Source organism: Pipistrellus kuhlii, unplaced genomic scaffold (assembly GCF_014108245.1).
Source record: "Pipistrellus kuhlii isolate mPipKuh1 unplaced genomic scaffold, mPipKuh1.p scaffold_m20_p_1, whole genome shotgun sequence".
In the NCBI taxonomy this organism is placed as follows: domain Eukaryota; kingdom Metazoa; phylum Chordata; class Mammalia; order Chiroptera; family Vespertilionidae; genus Pipistrellus; species Pipistrellus kuhlii.
The window spans coordinates 19,003,893-19,016,054 of NW_023425404.1; positions in this window are offsets into that span (position 1 = coordinate 19,003,893).

Consider the following 12,162-nt stretch of genomic DNA (forward strand, 5'->3'; position numbering starts at 1 on the left):
TTCTGAATGCCTCAGTCACACTATTACTAACAGAATTGTTGTGCACTTTTGGGTATGTGACAGCCGCCCAGGAGAAGCCCACAGCTTCTCAAAAAAGCAACTGCCACCTCAGTACTCGGGGATGAAGGGAAAGGGCATTAAAAAGTTCTTCTATTCCCTTGGGGGTTGCAGTACAGAAAGAACTAAAATGCAGCTGAAGGCACAAGTGAAACAACCAAGGCAATATTCGTTCATTTGTTTATCATGTGTGTGTTTTTAAGAATACTTTATTGATTTTTAGAGAGAGAGGAAGAAAGAAACAGCAGTGTGAGAGTACATCTAGGGACTACCTCTTGCACGCCCCCTACTGGTGATTGAACCAACCTCTTGGCGCATAGGACTCCCAGCCAGCTAAGCAACACTGCCCAGGGCTATTTATCTTTTTTGTAAAGCACCTACTATGTCAGGCATTGTGCTAGGCCCTAGCAATACAAAAGTGAATGAAACAAACAAGATCCCTGCCTTTGGAAACCTTACAGTCTAGTGGGATAGACAGAATTAAATGAGTGAACATAGTAAATATATGAAGACTTGTAATACATGGTATTAAGGAAAATAGGGTCTCTGATAGAAATTAAAATGGAAGGTGACTAATTAGATTTGGCCAAGTCTCTTCAAGTAAGTGACATGTAAGCTGAGATCTGAAGGATGACAAAAAGCCATCCATGTGAACACTACGGGGAAGAGCTCAAAAGGAAGAAATGGCAAGATTGAGAGAACGTGACAGACAGACATATGTATGTTTATATTAATTCTGATATGTAATCTGAAAATAGTCAGAATTTAAAAAAAAAAAACTTACTGAGTAGGGTTAAGTTAAAAAAAAAACTTTCTGCTGAATGGGGTTAAATAATTTAAATAATTTAACCCCATTGATATTAGGAAACTCCTGCTACTTTTGGACAAGCTATAGACGAGAATCTTTCAGGCCCACATCAAAAGGACTACACCAAAACTATAATACCAAAAGGTTAAACTATTCAGAGCACAGAGGGTTTGTTGTGGGGAATGGAGTGTATGGGAGAAGATAAGATGACAGCACACTTTCCACATAGACAGGGACACAAGCTCAACTTCCTGCTCAGGGCATTTTACTCTATTCCCACTCATTTCCAAGTCACGTGTCTAGGACTCAGAGAACGGAAGTGTGATATTTCACAACCAGCCATTTCCCCATTCTTAGTCTCTGGTGTCACATAGAAAGATTCTAAAGATGAGGCCAGGATGGCCTAAAGGCCCCAAGCATACAAACATCACCATATATTCTGTGGTGGAGGGAGAAACTCCTGGGTTATTTCAGCTGGTCTGATAATTAAATTGAAACAGATTAATAAGAGAAAATGACCAAGCTTGATTACATACATGTGTACACATGGGAACTCCACATATGTAAGAGTCAGAGACAATTAAAATGAGGCACACATGGCATTTTGAACAAAGTTTGAGGGAAGGCACCTTGAGGCTTCAAAGGATCATTGCAGGACAATAAGAGCAGGTGTTCAGTAATTCATTGTTTTCCCTGCCATATAGATAGTGTTGTTGTTGTTTTTAAAGGTCATCACTGATAATGTCTTATTATGAGCAAGGCCTCTACTCCAAATTCTTCTAGGAAGTTAAGGGAGGGGAAGGCAGAAGTTTCTCTTGAGTCCCAAGGTCTCAGTTGACCTTAGCTCAAAATAACCCTCCTAAAACATAGGCATTTCTGGGGGTGACTCCTTCTGAAACTCTATACCAGTGGTCGGCAAACTGCGGCTCGTGAGCCACATTTGGCTCTTTGGTCCCTTGAGTGTGGCTCTTCCACAAAATACCACGGCCTGGGGTGAGTATTTTGAAGAAGTGGCGTTAGGAGAAGTTTAAGTTTAAAAAATTTGGCTCTCAAAAGAAATTTCAATTGTTGTACTGTTGATATTTGGCTCTGTTGATTAATGAGTTTGCCGACCACTGCCCTATACCACTTTAGTGGTATTGTTGCCAAGTTAAGTCCTGGAGGTGGCAGGATGTTACGAAATCTGAGAATAAGTGAGACTATGTGGGTTAGGATCACCGATAGACACTTCCCTCTGTATTGGCAACTTACTGTCTTTCCCTTAGTTCTGTTTTAGAAAAAAACTGTCTGCTAAAGGTCCAGGTCTAAGGATTCAGCCTTCTTTGTAAAAAGTTGCTTTGCTGGCTAGCAATATAAATTGAGCTATGGAAAGAGTAGCTAGAAGCGTTTTGTAATACATTATTACATCTATTACAGGTGTGCCTAAAGTAGTTGCAAGTTGTATTCAAGAAATAGAAACCCATTAATGAAATGGGCTCTGAAAGATATTAATAGGAGCATGGCAAGAGTCACCTGCAGTATAATGTCGGTTCATTCAGTAAGTACTTATTGAGTACCCATTATGTGCTGGGCCCTGAGCTAAGTGCTGAGAAGTCAGTGTGAACAAGCCAGACACAGTCTCAGTGCTTATGAGTCTCATGATTTACCAGGAAAAAAAAACAGACATGAAACAATCATTTCAGAACTATTTCATGGAGGGAAATAGCATGAGGGAGAAAGAAGCACAGGGTGTTGTGAGATTGCATAACAGAGGACAGTGAAAGTAATCTGGAAGACCAGGAAAGACTAGTATGAGGAAACCAGTTAACCAACCCAGGTGACAGGTTATCCAGACTTAGGAAACTCGGTGACAACCAAAAATCAGCTGAAACAAGAAATGGAAAATATGAGGAATTTGTACTCTATGTAGCATCAAGAAGATTGTTCAACCCTGGATCAATAGTGACCTACCAGTTGTCCTTCTTCTGGGTTTAATAAAACCATTTGTTCAAGAAGCAGAAAGGGCCCTGGCTGGGTAGCTCAGTTGGTTGGAGCATCAAACAAAACCATCAGGCATGTGTCAACCGATAGTCCACAGTTGCAGGTTTGATCCCTGGTCAGGGCACATATAAGAATCAGCCAATGAATGCATAAATAAGTGGAACAACAAATCAATGTTTCTCGCTCTCTCTTTCTCATCTTCCTTTCTCTTCCTCTTTCTCTCTAAAAGATCAATAAATAAATAAAAATATTTTTTTGCCCTGACTGGGAATCGAACTGTAACCCAGTTTGGCTCAGTGGCTAGAGCATTGCCTGTGGACTGAAGGGTCCTGGATTTGATTCGAGTCAATGGCATATGCCGGGGTTGCGGGCTCAGTCCCTAATGGAAAGCATGCAGGAGGCAGCCAATTACTGGTTCTCTCTCTCATCAATGATGTTTCTATCTCTCTCTCCCTCTTCCTTCCTCTCTGAAATCAGTAAAAATTTATATTTTAAAAACTGTTTTAAAGAGTTGCCCTGCTGATATGGCTCAGTGGTTGAGCCTCAGACCTATGAACCAGGAGGACACAGTTCCATTCCCAGTCAGGGCATGTACTTGAGTTGCAGACTCGATCCCAAGTTGGGGGTGTGCAGGAGGCAGCTGACCAATGATTCTCGCTCATTATTGATGTTTCTATCTCTCCCTCTCCCTTCCTTTTTGAAATCAATAACAATTTGTCATTTTTAAAAGAACCATAATGAACAGCCATGACAGGATGGTTCAGTTAGTTGAAGTGTCATCCCGGATACCAAAAGGTTGTGTGTTCTATTTCCGGTCAGGGCACATATCCAGGTTTGAGTTTGATCTAGGTCAGGCGGGAATGGGAGGCAAGTGATCGATGTTTCTCTGTCTCTCTGTCTCTCTCTCTAAAGTCAATAAACATATCCTTCGATGAGGATTTTAAAAATAAAGCAAAGTGAACATAAATACTGGCAGTATGGTAGCAAATGATGTACTTATGATACATAGAAAAGTCTCAGTAATGATAATTCATAGCAATTCCAGCTTGGACTGTAGATGGTTTGGGTTAATTTTACTGAAATTCCTGATATTTTTCTAAATTAAACTGTGAGTTATAATTGTTTCTTTAAAAGTAATACAAGCCCAGCTGGTGAGACTCAGTGGTTGGGGTTGACCTGTGAACCAGGAGGTTACGGTTTGATTCCCAGTCAGGGCACATGCCCGGGTTGCAGGCTTGATCCCTAGTATGTGTGTGCAGGAGGCAGCTGACCAAGGATTCTTTCTCATTATTGATGTTTCTATCTCTCTCCCTCTCTCTTCCTCTCTGAAATCAATAAAAAAAGAATAAATTAAATAATAAAAATAATACAAAATACACTTCCATTAAGAGCAAAAAATAAAAGAAAAAAAATAAGTGGCCTAAATGAACCACTAGAGGTCGCTTCTGACCCTAGAGTAAACCTATAAAGGAGGCTTTAAAACAGCTCTGCCATTTACTCACAGGAGCTCATAATGTCAGCATGAATTCTTTCTTTTAATATCTTCTGAAATGATGCAGTGCATATCTTAGAAAGTTTGAAAAAATGGGAACACATCATCTATTTTCCCACTAGATAATTAATTTCCTCCCACACAATTACTCTTCCACCAGCATCTGCAGCCGCCCATTCTGCTGTCCTGGATACAATGACTTTCCTGCTCTTACCTAGAGCCAGCCCCTCCTCCTCTCCTCATGTCCCACCACAAGACTTTATTCCAGCAATTTTCCCTTGCCTTCCCTAAAACGTCAAATTGACCCTATACTTGATCACTGCCCTCACCCTCAAACAGGCAACTTCTCCCTTCTTGGGGTGGAGGAAGGAGAGGGGGCATTTTTAACCCCTTGACTCCTCTCCTTCTCCACCTACCTCCCCATTACTCATCTCATTTCCTCCCTGCCAGAGTCTCCAATTCCGTTCCTCCAAATGTTTTGTGTTTTTTGTTTGGTTGATTGGTGTTTTTTGTTTGTTTGTTTGTTTGTTTGTTTGTTTTTATTGATTCAGAGAGAAAGGGAAAGGGAGAGAGAAACATCATTGATGAGAGAAAATCATTGATCAGCTACCTCCTACATACCTACTACTGGGGATCGAGCCCACAACCCAGGCATGTACCCCTGACCAGAATTGAAACAGGGACCCTTTAGTCCACAGGCCGACGCTCTATCCACTGAGCCAAACCAGCTAGGGCCCAACTGTTTCTTGAATCCATTTCAACCTGGCTTTCCTATAAGTTCTTGTCAAGTCTCCGTTGAAGTCTGTATTGAGAAATCCAAGAGCCAGTTCTCAGTCCTCCTCTTATTTTCCTACTTGACTTCCTGGCAACATTTTACCTGGCTGATCATGCCATTCTTCTTGAAATACCTTCTTGGAGTGGCTAGCACCCACTGATGGCGCCAATCCAGCTTGCACCCGCTGCTGGTTCTGGCCCCAATTGCTCAATGCTGTAAGAGGGTGCGAACAGGACCTGCGCCATCAGTGTGTAAGATCAGCAGCAGCAGGACCAGGGCTGTGGGCAGACAGGATATCAGGGGCCGAGATGGGAGGGGCCAAGTAAGGCGTGGAGGATGGTTTGAGACCCACCCCTTTGCCCATCGTAGACTTGTAGCCCACAGTTCCTTTCAAGATGCATGAATTCATGCACTGGGCCCCTAGTTTTAAGTAAATGTAAGATAATATGCATATATAAATATAAATAAAATAAAAAAATAATACAATACATACACAGATGCAGGACTCTTCAGTCCGCAGGCTGATACTCTATCCATTGAGCCAAACCGGTTAGGGCAGGATTTATCTTTAATAATACTTTCAATAGGATTAATTTTCTCTGGTGATAATTTTTAAATGATCAAATTTAAATTTGGAAATTGTGAAATTACTCTTTTTTATTCTTATTTCCTATAGCACATAAAGAGAAACACAAAAGGTTTCAAATCACTCAAAAAATAATTGCTTTCTGGGGAGCATTTGAGGTCCTGCTCCTTGACATATGTCATCATCAGTATTGGCTCAAATAAACTTATAAAAATTCTCCCCCCAAAAAATGCTTTTTAGAGGCAATGATTTTATGATGCAAAGAACAGCTGTATCATAAAATTATCAATTATTTATCAATTACACATAATGCATTGTTTTACTATCATATATTGATATAAAATTAATCACATTGATTTATTAATTACATATGTAATATTACTGAAAATCTGTACAATAAGTATTGACTCTTAGACCTGTTTGAGGTTTATGGAGAAAACGATTTTGCCAGCAGGTACAAAATTGAAACACATTAAAGAGCATTGTTCACACTGAGAAATAATTTTTTAAACTCTCCAGAGGCAATGCCAGAAGTGTACCCTCCAGAGCATACTGATGACTCTCAACCCAGGCTATGCATTAATTAAAATACAGCTTTTCCCAAGTGGGAACCCAGGCCTACTGAATAGCAGCTCTGAGGCTGTGGCCCAGGCATATGCCATTTTCACCACTCCACCAGTGATGCTTACACACAGGTAGGGCTGAGAGCCACCACACACCTATTTATGTGACAGAAAGTGCTGGCTGCCCAGCAGTCCCCCTTGCGTTTAATCAGGGCCTTGCATCTGAGTTCTGGCTAATGGAACATGGGCAAAAGGGATGTATATACATCCAGGCGTGGCTCCTCTCCTCCCCTCTCTGCCAGCAAAAGGTCAATGCCTAGGGCAGCCCTTCATATGAAAACGTTAAAAATCTCAATTAACAAAGGAATCTGCAGGGTTTTATTCACTGGATGTATGGTTTAATCCCTTTATAGCTACAAATGATTTTCTGGACAAATATTATGACTTCTTTCAAATGTATATTATTGCCATTTCTTTCTAAAGTTTGCTAGCTTGTGACTACAGGGTCAACTCTCCCCTCCACTTGTCCTGAGTCCCCAAGTTCCAGCTTCCATACAGAGCCCCTCCTCCCTGATGTCTGCAAGTCAATCTTAGAGGGCGTCCTAGGGATAGACTTAGATAGAAGAGAAAGCCTGCACAGACTGATTCATATGCCTTTTAGCATAACGATTATTGCTTGTCTCATTTTTTATTCTTAGAAGTATATTTCCAGTAGGACATAATCTCACTCATCTGGGGGAAATGGTGAACAACATAGACTGATGAACAAGAACAGACCCAGAGATAAGGAGCCATGGGTCAGACTGTTGGACCTCAAAGGGAGGGTGGGCATAAAAGGGAGAGATCAACCAAAGGACTTATGTGCATACATATGAGCCTAACCAGTGGTCAAGGACAATAAGAGGGTGGAGCTTGGAATGGGGGGTTGAGGACAAATATGTGATACCTTAATCAATAAAGAAATTTAAAAAAGAGAGAGAGAAGAGAGAAAGCCTGTAATCTTGATATGTGAGGGACCTTGATATGTGAGTGTTTCCCAGTGTTGGTTGGTGGGCATTCTCCTCCGTCATTCTTGCCTGTCAGATCTTAGGAAGAGCAGTGTCTTGCTTTTAAGTTGAGTCCGACCACGTGAATCTTGTTGAAGAATCTCTGCCATCCTGGGTGCCTAAATGATTTTGTGCATCGAAGCTCCCACCTCCTTGCTGCCCACTAGGCTTTATATGAGAAGGAAATACGGTATGAGTTCCTGAGATTTAGGGGTTTATCTGTTACTGTAACTAGCATTGCCTTAACTAATATACACAAGGACTCATGGTGCAAAGATTCCTAACTGCAGGTTATGTTTTGTCCCCCAAAACGTAACTTTGTTTCTTGGTTTGTTAATCCTCACCTGAGGATACTTTTTCCATTGATTTTTAGAGAGAGTAGAAGGGATGGGGGGAAGACACACAGAGAAAAACTTCGGTTGTAAAAGAAACACATCGATTAGTTGCCTCCCACAGGTACCTTGACCAGGGCCAGGATCGAGCCTGCCACCTAGGTGCGTACCCTTGACTGGAATCAAACCAAGGACCCTTACATCTGCAGGCCAACTCTACCCACTGAGCAAAACCGGGTGGGCCCCCAAAACATCACTTTGACAATAAAAGTTTAATACAACATATATTGCTTAGCTGGAGATTACTAATCATGTTTCTCAGCTCTAGTCTCAGAAAGAAAAGTAATTCTCTTCTGAGGCTTTTCCATCAAAAAGCCTGCCACATCGATAGTCTAGACCCGTGGTCGGCAAACTGCGGCCCACGAGCCACGTGTGGCTCTTTGGCCTCTTGAGTGTGGCTCTTCCACAAAATACCAAGGCACTGGCGAGTCTATTTTGAAGAAGTGGCATTAGAAGACGTTTAAGTTTAAAAAAAAAAAAAAAAAATTGGCTCTCAAAAGAAATTTCTATCGTTGTCCTGTTGATATTTGTCTCTGTTGCCTAACGAGCTTGCGGACCACTGGTCTAGACCACCTGTCAGGAAGCCACAAGAATGACGCAACTTTCACTTCCTGTTCTGAGAGAATGAAATCATCTGTGCACAGGAAATATTGGACGAGGCTCTTGGATTTGTTCCTTATCACGGGCTGAATTGCGTCCCCCACCCCAAATTCATACACTGAAGTCTGTCCTAACCCCTCATCCTTCAGAATGTGACTGAATGTATTTAGGGAGTGAGGGCCTTGCAGGAGGTAGTGGAGAGAAAGTGAGATCCTATGGGTGGGCCCTAATCCACTGAGACTTGTGTTCTTCTCAGAAGAGGAGATAGGACACAGACGGGCACATAGCATTTGAATGTGAAGAAAATGCCAACATGAAGATGGCCAGGTACCAGGCAAGAGGACGCAGAAAAAGCCAACCGTGCCAACACCTTGATTGTGGACTTTCAGCCTCCAGAAGCGTGAGAAAATAAATCTCTACTGATAAGCCGCCCACTCATTGGTACTTGGTTATGGCAGCCCGAGCAAACTAATACAGTCATGACGGCGGGATCCGGGCCACCACGGACAGCCTGACATGGTGCCGTGCGTCATTTGGGGTTAACACAAACTACCATCAGCATGGTCTCCTTTGGTCCCCGATCCCAATTTACACAAGTCTCTGACAACGTGCCCTCTGCCCTCTTTCCTTGTCATTTCAGAGTCTCTTTCCCCCTTTCTCTATGTATCAGAGAGAGAAAAGAAAAAGGATGTGAATGGAGGACAGTACTGAGAAGATGGTGCAGGGGGTCTGCCTGTTCCTTCTAATCCCAAGATAAGGTGGAAACCCTTCTGCAAGGTGAGGACACCGCTGACAGCCCCCCAGAGTGGGAAACACGGGAATGAGCCTAGAAGGGGCACGGGGTTTTGCTAATGAGGAGTCCCGGGGTCTGACTATGCTGAGTCTTGGCAGTGAACTGCCTACCAATTCATCTCTCCAGTTATTCAGCTGTTGCTATGGTAGATCCCACAGTGGTGCTCTTGCTGGGAGCATGCTCAGTGGTGGCTGGGCTGGCGGTAGCAGGGAGCAGGAGCAGGCACTTGTCTCCCTGGTGAGAGAATCAGAATAATGTAATTGGGAGACTGGTTCCTGGAGGCTTCTTGTGGGAGAGACATCCGGCAACCATTCCTCAGATGTCTCCCAGTTCTACCAAAACCTGCCCCAGTCCAAGCTGACCTCAACTGGGGAGGATGCCCAAATGTTCCACTGAGCGCCTAAGGTAAGGGGATGATGAAATTGGGTTATTTCATTTACAAAGACCCTGGCTAAAACAAACTTTGTTGTCTCCAGTCAGCGTAGGTGGTTCTTGTGTTAACACTGTCCTACGATCTCAGTTCCAACATCTCACAGCGTGTAGGTATGTGCACACATGCGCACACGGGAGAAAGAGAAAGAGGAAAATCCGTATGATGGCTCTTTAGAACCATCTTTCAAGTAGCTGAGCCAGGATGAAAATGGAAAATCTAGAAGCTTGGACTTCTAGACTGTTCCTTCACATATGTTCTAGATCACCAGTTTATTATAAAAGGATACAACTGAAACCAGTTTGGCTCAGTGGTAGAGCATCGATCTGCAGACTGAAAGGTCCCAGGTTCGATTCCGGTCAAGGGCATGTACATTGGTTGCGGGCACATCCCCGGTAGGGGGTGTGCAAGAGGCAGCTGGTCGATGTTTCTCTCTCATCGACGTTTCTAGCTCTCTATCTCTCTCTCCTTTCCTCTCTGTAAAAAAATCAATTATATATAGATATAGATATAGATATAGATATAGATATAGATATAGATATAGATATACAGTATTATAAAAGGATACAGCTCAGGAACAGCCGGACAGAAGAAAGGCACTTGGGGCAGCAAGGTGTGGGGAAAGGATGTGGAGCTATCATGCTCTCTCCTGGTGCCATTCCCCCCACTCCCACCCCCCCAACCCCCACCTCCCACCACTCCCTTCTTAAGCCATGTCAGCTACTGAATTTGAGATGAGCCCAGCATGAAGAAATATCCTCCTTTTCTTCTTCTTCTTCTATTTTTATGAGTCTGGGCATTGGTGTCCCTGGATTTATTCAGGAAATCTCACTTCCTTTCCTATCTTGCCTAGGGAAAGCCATTTCCTTCGAAGTGACGTTTCTTTCTTAGACTAAGAACTCATCTCCGTTGGCAACTTCTTTCCTGCTTCCCCAGAGAGAGGCAAGCAGAGAAGCCACTAATGGTCCCAGGACGAGGCCCAGGGAGAGCACTGACAGGGACAGGGCCGACCTTGGGAAGGCCTCTGCGGGCCCAGGCGGGGTCATGTTGAGTTGAACCTGCACTCGGTACTGTGTCTGGGCCTGTGGAGGAAAGTCACAGCAGGACAGGCCTGAGTCTGGAAAGCATCCCTGACCAGCTGGAGGGATGTATTCACCACCCACATGTGCACAGGGAAAACATTACAGGGTGTGTTTCCCTCTCGGCATTTCTTGAGTACTGTGTGTCAAGTACTCTGCTAAGTCCCCTTCCACAAATTATTTTATTATCTTTCCAACAATCCTATCTGACAGATGAGGAAACTGAGGCACAAGGGTTCAGGAACATGCTCAAGGTTGCATAACTGGTAAATGGAGGAGTTTGGGCAAAACCCAAGGATGCCCAACAGCAGAGCCCTCCGCGTGCATGGAGTCCAGAGAAGAGAAACACACCCGGAAATCGTATTGGGATCCACAGGATCGGTTTCCTTAGATTTTAATGTAATCAAAATAGCTTTCCAATTCAAGACTTTTTGTCTCCCTTTTTATTATAAATTTTGGCACCTTGCCTCAACTAGAACTCTTCAAGTAAATGCACTCAGTGCTTTGCATGACCTACTCCTGAAAAACACATTCTCCGTCCAACACTCAGCCTGAAAAGTCACACACACTTTTTCATCACTTTTTTAAAGATCGAATGGGCCAGACTCCCCTAACACTCATTCTTAGGAATAGGCAATTTTCTAGGCTCCAGAGAACATTTATTTGCCTCCTTCCAGTGCTAACATATTCAGCGGCAGTAAATTAGATCTTGAAAGAGGCCCATTCATCCCTCGGTGCCATTATGTACACTAGCAGAAACACTTAGTGGCTCGAAATAATGCATTGGCATCCCGAACACCTACCCTGAGCAGCTTAGACCCAAAACAGAGAACTTTTGCCTGCACGACGTTTCCAGAGGACTTTGCATTTGGGAACGTTTTTTATGGTCATCGATCTTTTCGGTCTGGTGAAGGAGGTCAGCCATGCCCCCGTGTAAAGGACACCTGGGATGGGGGAGGACAGCGGAGGGCAGGCGCAGTCACACGGGGTGATGGGCGAGCAGGATGGCAGCCAGGGAGAATTCTAGCAGCACTCTCCAGTGTCCTGGAGATGCCAGCTCCAAGTGTTTCAATGCAATGCAGACCCTGGGCCTTCCGACTGGGATGAGCCTAGGTGAGGCCCAACCACTGGGCTCCTTCACCCCCCTCCACCCCCCAGCCCCACTAACCCCTCAACGCCAGACCCCTACACACACACACACACACACACACACACACACACACACACACACGCTACCATCACCACCACCACCAGGCTTCTGCTGCGGCGGGAAGCTGGGGGTGGGCGGAAGGCGGAGTTGGCAGGTTGGCAGGACCAGGTTCAAGGGTTCGAGGGATGTAATTTTTTTGGGGAAAAAGATGAGACCTAAAAGCCGTTTGGGAGAGGTGGGCTGCATGGGAGCTCCCTCCAACTCACCCCTGCAGAATGTCCGCAGAAAAACAAAAATGTTCCCCCTGGAGTCTAGTTCCCGGCACAAAGGGGGTGGGGGTGGGGGTGGGGGCGAGGGTGGGGGGTGGAGGGAGGTGGGCCCCTCCCGGGCCGCGCACCCCGCGGGAGGGGA